Raw genomic sequence first — 12,928 nt, forward strand, 5'->3', positions numbered from 1 at the left:
TGGCAAACACAAAGGCACTACAAAGGAAACAAGAGGATACCCAAAAACACTCTTGGAAGAGAAGAGGAAGCTTGTATTACAAATTTGTGCATCCAACAATGAAGACCAAAGTCAACCAATTGGCCTTTTATACATGCACCTTTTGAAGGGAGGGCCAAGCCTATTCCCTTTAAACCACCCTCTTTCCTCCTGCTTTTACAACCATCTTGGGCCTATTGGCCTCCAAGGTACAATCCTAGCTCTATGGACATGCCACTATCTTTCAAATGACCATTAACCACTGGTGGCATATTGTTAACCAATCGATTAACATGCCCCCCTTATTGAGCTCAATCCATTCCTTTGGATCGTGCAAAGTTCATGGTTGTTGGAGTGTTCTCAATGAAGATCCTACAAAGTAGTCTTTCTTGTGCATTGGGCTGAATTTTCCCCTGATACGCATGTCTGCGACTCGCCTTGAGGCTTTAGAAATATCAAAGACACATATGCCCCTCCATAGGATCTATAGCTCCTCGATCAAGGGTGCCATGTACATGTCCATATTTTAGGCCTTGTACTTCCCCAGCACACAAGTAGGGCAAGCATGAGGTGTCCCTTCTTTATTGTTAGCCATGGTGGGATATTGTAGCTCACTAAGTCTATGGGCCATGTCAACCAAGATGTGGACCATAACCCAAAAGGGTTCACACCATCCATTACGAGCCTGAGATGTAAATTGTGTGGCTCCCTCGTAAAGTCTGGCCACATGTTGTCTATGTGCTTCCAAGTAGCACAATTTGCTAGGATGCTCAAAGTGTTAGGAGTGGACCGGTGTGTAGCATGCCACATCATCATTTACACAATGGAGTTGCATCTGAACATGTGTTGTATTTTGAGGATGATGAGAAAATGCCTCAAGACCTTCCTTGGATTGTCTCCCCCAGCAAGTCCTGTCTGTAGGGTTGTGCTCCACACTCTAGGCAATTAACCAAATTGCCATACTCGCAAGACAAAACAAAATACAATCATTAGGGCAAGCATGGATGGTGTCATAATCCATCCCAACCATTGTCAACATCTTCTTTGCTTCATCTATGGAATTGGGCATGGTATTTGGGATAAGCAACATCTTTTGGAGCAACCTATTACAATTTGCATATCCAAGAAACTTGTGAATGAGATACTAACTAATTAAAACAATTAGGAATGAGATACTAAGATCAAGGCTCCAAACCTCATCAAAGCTGAGACACTAGTGTCTGACCATCCCATACTTAGCTTGCAAATTCAAGATCGAGATGCAAGCTCGTAGTTTTGACATCCTTGCACCATCATACAATAGTGTAGATGCCAAATCTTGCATCACGCTCTCATGCTTAGACATCTCACCCCCATCTCCCATGGTGCCTCCAAAAAAGGAATCCACCATGTTTGCCATACCCTCGTCCTCCTCTCTAGAGGATCATCCTCAAGATCATCTTGATCGAACTGTGATGGTGGTGCACATGCTCCCTCACTGCTCTCCTCATCCTGTATAATATAATGATGCAAGATTAGTGCATGCAATAGGGATAAGAAATATAAATATCCATGAATCATTCAAATATCATTGGTTTACCAATGACGCACTAGCATGTCGATGTACATCCTCTTCTGGTGGCACCTCTCCATACATCTACCAAGAGGTGCATGACAATACAGCACTGATGACAAACCCCTTGCCTGCAATGCATGCAAGGACAAGGCAATCTCTCACGATGCCACTCGAAACTCGTGGGAGGTGGCGCCCTATCCAATGAGCTATTACTACTCATCCTCTATCGCCTATATCGAGTGTTGTGATAACGAAGGTTACTTAAGAAGTCTAAAAGATCTTGTCATGCTTTTATAATATTTCGTAAAAGTCTTTCACTCTTTGCTATCTTCAGAGTGTCCTCCCTCTCTGCATGCCTCTGTGCATCAAATTCCTCTTTCTCCATCTGTGTCAATGGAGAGCCTTGTCAAATTTTGGCCTCTCTCCTTGATCCTTGGTTAGCAATCCATGCTTTGAAACTATTAGTTCCCGACTCCACGTCTTCGATGGTGTTATATATATCCATGGGTGGGGAGATGATAAAGAAAGAGAGATGGAAGAATAAATTGCTTGCAAAAGGACTAGGAAGGAAGAAAGAAGAGAGTGTTTGTGGAAGGACTAGGATGGAACAATACAAGTTCAATAACACAATGTTGAGGGTAAGGAGTGAAGAAAATTAAATAGAGCAAGAATGAGAGAAAGGTGTGTTCACTATGATAAGGATGGGTGAGCGCCATAGTGTGTTTGCACAGATGAGTATGGGTGAACGGTCCAACTGACACTTTAACCGATAGTGTGAGATGAAAGGTTTGGAATAAAGTGAGTGGAGAGTTGGGAATGCTCTACTTTAAGTGAGTGGAGCATTGGGAATCGATACTTGGAAGTGAAATATTACAAACAATTATTATGTTCTTCTCATCAAACATTTAATAAATTTACAAGAGTTTGCTTAATACTTTAACTTTTAAAGGTGTTTGTTAACACCAATATAAATATTATGAGAGTTTACAACTGCTGCTGAATCTTATCTTTTGGTGGGGTGAACAAATTTGCTTGGGCATAGCCAATCCTGGAACTATTTTTGGGGCCATTTTGGGGCCGTGACATGATGCGCTCCTGGGTGAATATTTGAATTTTGCATGGACCCACACTCTCGTCGAAATTTTTCCCGACGTCATGATGGAACACTGGCATAATAATGAGATGCAATCTATTTATTCTGAACAATGCATAGCTCAACACACGGCATCTCTGCACTACTTCGCGTAGTGCAGTCTTTAGCCTCTATCGCTTGACCAATTATCATCGCACAGCCTTTTACCGCCACAGCTTTGCCACCTATCACTAAGCACCACACTCATGCATATCATTAAAATTGAAGGTTAGCTTGGAGAGACCACCGCGTTAATTCTTGGTGTAATAATGGGACATAATCTATCATTCTTAACACCACTGCAGTGCATTATTTGGCCCAACCACCTGTCATCGTGCAGCCTTTTGCCGCATCTTTGCCCATGCAAATCATAGGTTGACTTGGAGAGACCACCGTGTTGGCTTTTAGTGTAATAATGAGATGCAATCTATCATTATGAGCATCGCCACCTCAGTGTAGTCTCTGGCTTGACGACCTATCATCATCGCCCAGAATTCAAGGTTGTCTTAGAGAGACCCATGCATTGGTTCTTGGAGTTATAGCTCCGTTACCTATTTTTACATATTACAGGAGGAGGTCTATGATGACAAGTGCACAAGTGCCAAATAGAAGGAGATCTATGACATTAACACCGCACTGGTTCTTGGAGTTATATATTTGTGTACCAAGGAAAATGTATTCTCGTGTGCAACCAAGCAAAATGCAATTGATGATATGGCCCTTGAGGGGTCCCCTTTAGGGACAAGGGCCATATCGACATGCCATTTCTGTCTAGTGGCATCCTGGATATTGTATAATGCATATCGATATGGCCCTTGCTCCTAGAGGGGACCCCTCAAGGGCCAGATCATCAATTGCATTTTCTCAAAGTTTAATTGTATTTTTCTAGAAGTATCTCCATGCAACCACAACAGGGGGTCGTTGGAGTTATTTTAATGCTATTTTCGTCATAAACTAAAGAAATTGTAATTCTGCTTTACTGGTATTTTAGTCCTTGTTGTAGTAAATATAAATGAGGAAAAAAGTACAATTTATCGAGTGAAAATTGAGCAAAAGAGATTTAAATGTACATCTACATCCAATAACACGTTATATAAAACTTAATAATTTATAATGGGCAAAAATTGAACAGAGGATCTTACATTTATAAAAAACTCAAAAATTGCAGAGAGCCTTAATGGCCAAAAGATTACAGTTAGTGACCATAACCATTCAAATATAAAATTTAACAACATTGCATACTGAGAGCCTCAAATTGAACAAAAAGAGATTACATAAATGTAATAAAAACTCAGCAATTGCTGAGAGCCTTAGGAACCAAAACATTACATCCAGTGAGCCAAAAGATCATTGAGAGCCTTAGAGGTCAAAAGACTACATCGAGCCATTGCTGAGAGCCTCGTTTGAGCAAGAGGGAATTTGTTGTACATCGTATTTCTGCCAGTCTAGCTTGTTGCATCAAAATTCTTAGGGAGCCAAAGGAGGAGACGATGATGAGGCCGAAGTCGAGAGTACTCTACTCTGAAAATACTGAGGCATTCATTGACATCTAGGGGGGACCCATACTGCACAGCCATAAAGAGACCCTCTATGAGCTTGTCATCTAAGGTGGTGACATGTATATGTGCAGGGAATCGACTGTGGGAACGAAGGGTCTCCACTAGTGCCAGCATTTCTACTCCATGTGAGTGCAATGCAATCACCTTATATGAGAAGGCAGATAACATTGGGATCACAGAGCATTTAGGGGGGTAGTAGGCATGGTGAAGATGAGTGGGTGAGTAGCAGATGAGCAAGGGAGCAGATGAGTGATGAGAGTTGGAGGAGGGAGCGTGGAGCAAAGTAGAGCAAGGGAGGAAAAGAGTTGGAGGAGGGGTGTGGAACAAAGTAGCAGAGCGTGTGGAGAAAAGTAGCAGAGCGTGTGGAGCAAAGTAATAGAGCATATGGAGCAAAGATGAAGAGTAGGGGCAAATGAGAGCAACGTAGTAAAATGCCAAATGCCATGGATCTTATATATTATAAAGTTCAAGCCACCATTGTGGCTGGAGCCTGAGGTTTCATCCATATTAATTGTAGGCCACCGCGGTGGAATCTTAGGTGCCACTAAAGACGGAGCTAGTAATCATGAAGTAGACAACATGTGGTAGGTGAGCAGGCCACTCCGGTGGCTAGTAATTAACTGCTAGCCCGATGGAATCTTAGCCACAATACATGTGGCTGATGAGAGCCACCACCACGAGCAGTAATTACCACAAAGGTAAATCATGAAGCTCTAATCACTCATTACTATGCACTCTAGTAATCTACTGAGCATGCAAGCCCGATGACTGTGGTAATTTTTACTACACTCATAGTGATCATGCATGCTTCAGCCTGGTGGTGGGTGAGGGGTGGTAGGTAATTTTAATTGCCATCGCAGTGGAATCATAGAAACAATAGACGTGGCTGATGAGAGCCACTACCACTGGGCAGTAATTCCCACAAAAGTAAATCATTACCATGCACTCTAGTTCTCTACTGAGCATGCGAGCCCAATGACTGGTAATTTTTACTGCACTCATAGTGATCATGCATGCTTAAGCCTGATGGTAGGTGAGCACACCACTGCAGTGGCTAGTAATTTTAACTACCAGCCTAGTGGACTCATAGCCACAACAGACATGGCTGATGAGAGCCACCACCACCGGGTAGTAGTTCCCACAAAAGTAAATCATGAAGCCTAATCACCACTAATCATGACTCATTACCATGCACTCTAGTACTCTACTAAGCATGCAAGCCCGGTGACTGGTAATTTTTATTGCACTCATTCAAGGTGAATTTTCTACAAGAGAAAGCCCCTGATGTAGTAAAGGCAGTGCAACTTGTGAAAAAACTTAGGGAAGGTGCAGAAGCCAAGGTAGAGGAGGCACAAGCAAGGGCATTGCAAGCACAAGAGCAGGCTGAGGATGCTGTAAAAATGGTCGACATGGAAAGGCATAGAAGAGAAGAAGTAGAGAAGTGCATGAAGGAGATCCGAGATAAGGCTCAAAGAAGTGAGAAGTGACAAGGATACCGGTGAAAATGGGTCCTTTGACCTGTTGAGAGTTCACGCTCAACATCATGTGATCATGTGTGCATACTAGGAAGAATGCAGAGAGTAGCCATGGTGGAGCAAGTTGCAGCAGCCATGATGGAGCAAGTTACAGCAGCCACAGTGAGGGTGGTTTTTTCAAAACACTGTTGGAATTCCAAAGAGTTACAAGACCTTGCAAACAAGATTATGATAGGGTTGCTATGCACAAGCTTGTTGTGGCTTTTGACAGTTATGAAAAGCAGTCTGGCATCCTGAGAGATTTCCAAACTGGAGTGGAAGTCTTGGAAATGGCCCATGTTAATGTTTTTGAGCAATTTAAATAGCTTCAACAATAGCTGAGGGATTCAGATGAAGCTATTGCACAGAGTGAGCAAAGAGTGGAGGAGATGAAGGAGAACATCCGCAGCCTTAGAATGAGGGAGGAAGGAACCAAGAAGCAACTTCATCATGTACATAGCAAGACTGTGGTATTGATGGCTGCAATAGTTAAATCAGATGCCTATACTACTATGCAACAGAGTTTGAAATGCATGGTTTACCATACCCCCATCATTGATTATTGCATGATCGGATGGCCTACATGCTACCACCTTGTGCACGTTTTTGGTTTTGGGGTGTTTGTGTATGCAAAATCACTAAGTAGAATGCCATTTGCCATTGCCCAAGTCATGGATAGATCAAATGTGCCTACTTGCTACTTTAGCTATCTACAACGAGAAAGTAGATGCTGCAACTCAATTTTCCATTTGGGCAAAAGATGCAAAAGACAAGGAGCTCAAATTGAAGAAGGCCTGACTATGAGGAAAAGGAGCCTAAAGAGAGGAACCAGTTCCCTTCAGGAAAGGAGCAAGAAGGGCCGAGCCTACAACCAAGAAGCTCAAATCAAGGAAAGCGGAAGTGGCATGAAGGGAGGGGCCGGGCCCCTAAAGGAAGGAACCAGCCCCATTCTAGAAAGGAGCAAGAAAAGGAGTAAGGAGGGCCGAGCCTACAATCAGGGAGCTTAACAAGGCAACCTACTCAAAGCAATGTGGAACCAGCCCCCTGAAGGAAAGGAGTCCTTGAGATGTAATCTGAATTAAGGAGTCTTTGAGATGTAATCTATGTAATCTGTGTGTAATCTATTGAATTGTTAATCTTCTCCAGAGTTTACTTGGGTAGTGTTTTCTCAGCTATGTGACTAGATAATGTTCTTTGACACACCAAGGACCATAATATGAGACGAAAAATTTTGATTTGACAACTAATGTGAGACGAAAGATTTTAATTAGACAACTAATGTGAGAACGAAAGATGTTGATTAGTCAACTAATGTGAGATGAAAGATTTTGATTAGTCAACTAATGTGAGATGAAAGATTTAAATTAGACAACTAATGTTAGACGAAAGATTTTGATTAGATAACTAACGTGAGACTGAAGAATGAGAAGGTCGGGCTCAATGAACTCTCTCCCTGTTTAAGTGTAGCGCAGACACAACTAAGAGCCCATTATGAAATCTAGCCCCAAAACTCTGTACATCGATCCACCTACTATGAATCTATGGCATAACCAAAAGACTTTGGAAAGCTTTTGTTCTATCTAAAAATGATGTTGGATGACCTCCTCGCAGAAATAGACCCAGAGAAGAAGGAAAATAGTTACAAGGAGGACATGCTGTGATGGTGGGTGTAGTACTTGGAGCCAGCACAGATGGTGAATATTAATTTCCATGGCTTTTTTTTTCCCTACTCCTTTAAGGTACTTGTCAAGCTCATGATGTAGGTTTCTTTTGGAAGGACATGATGGAGGCGTGAAGATGTACAGAGCGCAAAGACCAGGATCAAGAGGACCCCCAGCAAAAGGAGGAGTTACTATGGGTGTACAATTCGACAAAGTCAAGCAAGTAGTGTACCGTGCTAGTTTAGGACAGCAATTTCAATCACTGGGCTAGTTTAGGACACATTTAGGACAGTCAACGACCTGGCTAGTTTAGGACACGTTTAGGACAATCAACCACCATCGGGCTGGTTTAGGACACATTTAGGATAGTCACAATTTCAATCACCATTGGGATGGTTTATGACATTGTCACGATCTCAACAACTGAGCTGGTTTAGCCTGACGGTCTCAACTTTAGATATTAGACAATAACAAGTATATTGTTTTTCATTTTTGAATTTCACAATTAGAAAATAACAATATATTTCTTTTCATTTTTGAATTTCATAATTTCAATCACAATTTATGTCAGTAAGTGCTTGTTGTTTTTGTTGTGAATCGGCACCGGGCTGGTTTAGGACAATCACATTAAGTCCAAGCCATCACGCCAAAAATTAATATTTTTTATTTGGCATTGGTATTGTTTTCTTCTATGTTTGATAAGAGTTTGAGTATCAAGTCATAGCCTAGCGGCTCTCACTTATTTCTATTTTCTAAGATATTGTATGGGATTGAGAGGATGAGTGGAATGGATCATTGTAAATACCATAGGTATGAATTATAAATACCTTGATATGGGGTGAGAGTTATTTGTGAATGGGATATTATGGGGTTTTTTGAAAATAGGAAGAGAGTCATATAAAGAGGTGGGCTCATATCCATGTGTTCCAATAATAAAAGAGAGGCTACATGCCAAGCGTGTGGAAGGCATGTGGAGGAGTGTGGAGTCAAGAGGAATCCTTCTAGAATTCCCATGTGGAATAAGGAGGATGTGGACATATGGAAAAGAGAGGGTCCCTATGGGCTCCATGTGGGGAGACTCTTGACTTTCTCAATATTTTAAGAGTCTTGAGCATCATTTGATGGAACACATGGCAAGAGTAGCCAAAAAGGATATGGATGGTGACATATGGGCTTATGTGATTGATGGGAAAAAGAATCTACAGGCAGCAATTGTAAATGGGTGAAGGAGGGTGACAAAATCTCTATAAAAGGAGTGCTCCTCTCCCTTGTTCATCATCTCTTTCACCATTAGGCCTCATGTTGCTGTAGCTCTAGTCTCCTCAAGCCTCTTCCATGAGCCTTCTCTCCCTCTTGTAGATATTCTCTTATGTAGACTCTTGAGTCCATCTCTCTCTAGTTCAGTAGTCTTGGAGCTTCCGCTCTCTCTTGTATGTATGAAACCTTTTCTCCTCGCTTGTCTTTCTAGTATATTGAGTGTATCTGAGTGGAGTCTTACTCTCATGGCAATGAAAGTCACTTCTTATCATTTTCCTTGAGTCTCCATTCCTATGTTCTTTTCTCTCTCTATTCAAGTCTCTAAAGTAGTTCTTGTTCGGCTGCTCACTGTGCACACATGGTCCATCTGTTTCTCGAGCCACCATGCAAGCTTCTTCCTCTATTTTAGGCGAATTCTAGGGGTATTGGATCATGATAATTGTGGAGCCTTGAGGGAGTAGTTTGCTTAGGCAAAATCTGCATGGGCAGATGGCAGTTAATATAGCAGTTAGACCCCCTGTCAATATTTGGCCTATAACTTTCTCCTTGGTGGTCGGATTTCAATAAAACTTATATCAGCACCAAAATCTCTTTAAGATCTCCCTTCTATGTAATTAGTTTCTTGCATTGGGTCTAGGACAAGAAGTTATGAGTCTTTGTGTATGACTGTTTATTTCTATGGCAATTTTTACCCCCTTTCAGTAAACTGTCCATATCTCCTCAACCGGTTATGTGTTTTCAACGAAACTTATATCAGTACGAAGCTCCTTTAAGGCACATCCTTGTATGTACTTTAATTTCTAATATCAATTCTCTGGTGGAAGTTATAGACCTCTATGTTTTCTAGTAGTTTGTAGAATGATTTTGAGCCATTTCTAGAGGCTTCTGTGAAGGAGGTGCCATGTTTCCCCGGAATTCACCCATCCAGCCAAATCAGCCCCTTCAAGTCCCTAGATATATATTAGTTTATGTCATGTTGAGCTGAAAGATCTTCTTCCAATAACACATCACTCTTCTCTTTGACGCCGATCGGCTTGGTGAGATAATGGCCTCTGCAGATCCTTTTCTTCTCCCGATGCTGGACTGCAATGTCACTTGGGATGTTACCATATTCATTCTCCTCTAAGGGAAGCATGGAGAAAGATATGATGTGGTTTTCTTTGCATGAAAATATTTTCTTCATCTCTCTTTGCAGATAAGGGTCTCTATTATTAAGATTGGGAAGAGCATGAAGCTAAGAGGTGCGTGAAGTTTCATCACCCCCAACTTCATGTCACACTGCTCAACCATGCCATCGAGCTGGACAACAACTAATGTCTGTTCAACCACGCTGGTTCAGAACGATCACATAACTGGTGATTGAGCTGAACCCCTGGGGCACCAACTCAATATGTAATATGTTATTACCCTTGTCCAAAATCCAGGGTATGGGGGGACAAGGTCCATCTATAATATGCATGGATTTCCTTTAAAATTTTCAAATATGGAAGGAAAAAATATGAAAGTTTTATGTCCCCCCTCCCACAAAATATAAGGTATATACCTAAAAAAATATGCAAGATTTTAAGATTTGTACATATTTTTCATAATATGTGAGGCCCAAGGGGGGGTGGGGTCTTTTGGATGAGGGGGGGTAAACAAAAAACACACTAAAATATGAGAACCTCTCTCTTTTCAAATTGATGTAACTTTTTCATGTATTACCCAAATTTTAAGGTGTAAAGACATATTTGAAGCTCTTTTAGTATAGAACACAACCATGTTAATTTGAATAATTTATACTCATGGCATATTGTTAAATTCATCTCATACTCAAGATTTTGATAGGTTTTCTTACTAAAGGACTTGGCGCCCCAAGGCTGAACCAGCCTACGGTTGCATGGTCTTCCAACCACCGGGCTGGTTTAGGACAATCACATTTAGCCCAAGCCTGGTTTAAGAAATGAAACAAGTAAACTATCCCAAATCTTAATCGCAAACAACTACTGACCTGCTCCTCAAACACCTTGCATCCCATTCGCTTTTTAGAGATGTCCTTTCTATTTGATGAAAATCTCGTATTTTCTTGCCAAAATGTCGTCAGTGTAGCAATGACTTCTGCACTTAGGCTTTCTTTCCTTTCTTGCATTCTGTTGAAGCCCACGGACTTCTCAGATTGGGATGATCGTGCATTGCTTTTGCTCTACGTTCAACCTGCTAGATCCACATTGTTCTTTCTGATTGACAACATTTTCGACATTGTGCGACCAAGCCATTTCTCCTTTGTTTCATGGGACACCAACATAGCTAATATCGCCCTCTTTGCAGCTAGTTGATCTAAGCTTTGCACCCCTTTCACTTTTTGTAGGCCATTTCTTAGGTTAGAGAGCATCATCTCTTGGGCGTGCATCTCCTGAGGTGCTGGTAGGGTTGTTACTCTATGAATTTTAGGGTGTAGGCTAAAGCTTGTGAAGACTCGAGACTGGGAATCACCTGAATAGCCGAAAACTTTGTTCAATTGTTAAAAAGTCCAATCATCATCATCGATAGTTGTTTCTACCAAACTAGCAACTTCTTCCTTGGATGTAGGACCCTTAGCTACACATGCCTCAACTACATCCCTCAGTTAGTACAATAGTTGAGAACGGAAAGTAAGTAGATAGCTGAGAACTTAAACTTGTATTGAATGATGGTGCAAGAGACAAAATTCAAACCATCAACTGCAGTTCTATAACACACACATACACCCACATATTTAAGAGGATTTGACTTTTCTATTGAAAATGATATAGCCTTATAGATCAAAATTTAAGAGTTAAGTTGAGTCAGTATAAGTCCTTGGAGGCCTTTCTAGTCAAATATTTATTGGTTTAGGGTTGGAAAGTCATTATTTAAATGAGAAGGTCTAAGTTTATATTTACTTTATGAATCAAGTTGTGCAATGTATAGTATGTAAGCAATCTAGCCTCAGGAGCACTGGACCGATCTCTTGACATGGTTTGCCATTCCCCTGGCTCAATGCTTACAGAATCAAGTCATGCAATGTATATTATGTAAGAAATCAAGCCTCTGGAGCACTCCGGCCTCTTGACACAGTCTACAATTCCCTTGGTAGAACGCTTAGACAATCAAGTTACATATGTAAGCAATCTAGCCTCCAGAGCACTCCGGTCTCTTGACATTGTGAGAGTGCTCTCAACGGAAGCAAGAACGGAAGAGGGAGAGAGAGAGAGATAGAGAGCCACACAAGTTTTGGTGGGTGCAGAACAACCCTAATCTTCTTTTTCATTCATTTATATATGTGTTTGAGTATTGTACATAACCGGGGTAAAGGCACAGTGACCTTTAACCCCCACAACCTCCCACTTAAAGGACAATGTGCCTTTAAGGGAGAACAACTAGTGAGCATACTATCCAATGCCCATCAATACATGACAATACTCAAACCGCTGACTAGGTAGACTCTTCGTCAGCATATCTGCAGGGTTATCATCTGTATGGACCTTGACAAGCTCTATGCGCTTGTCCTCAAGTACCTCCCTGATGAAATGGTACCTGACCTCAATGTGTTTGGTCTTTGCATGAAAGACCGGATTCCGTGCTAACTGAATAGCACTCATGGAATCACTATGCAATGTCGGTACACCTGTATGAATCCCCAAATCTCCCACTAGCCGATCAAGGCATATAGCCTCCTTGCAACCCTCTGTGGCTGCAACATACTCAGCCTCTGTGGTAGACAAAGCAACGCACTTCTGTGCGCGAGACATCCACGACACTGCACCACCTACAAAGGTGAACACATAACCAGAAGTGGATCTCCTACTATCCACATGCCCTGCATAGTCTGAATCTATGTACCCACTTACACGCATGTCTCCTCTACCAAAGTAGATGCACATCTCCTTGGTACCCTTCATGTACCTCATGATGCACTTAACTGCCTCCCAATGCCTCTTTCCTGGATTAGCCATATACCGGCTAACAACTCCCACTGCAAATGCAATGTCTGGTCTAGTAGCTATCATAGCATACATAAGACTCCCAACTGCTGATGCATAAGGAACCTTGGCCATCATGGCCCTTTCCTCATCTAATTTGGGACTATTTGTATGACTCAGTTTCACATATGGAGGCAATGGAGTACTCACTGCCCCCTCCATATTGAAACGTTGCAATACTTTTGTAACATACTCTTTTTGTGAAAGCCAAAGGAGTTTCCTACTTCGATCACGCGTGATGCGCATACCAAG

Source organism: Dipteris shenzhenensis, chromosome 11 (genome assembly GCF_047967505.1).
Source record: "Dipteris shenzhenensis isolate YYH24624 ecotype China chromosome 11, Dip_SZ_1.0, whole genome shotgun sequence".
In the NCBI taxonomy this organism is placed as follows: Eukaryota; Viridiplantae; Streptophyta; class Polypodiopsida; order Gleicheniales; family Dipteridaceae; genus Dipteris; species Dipteris shenzhenensis.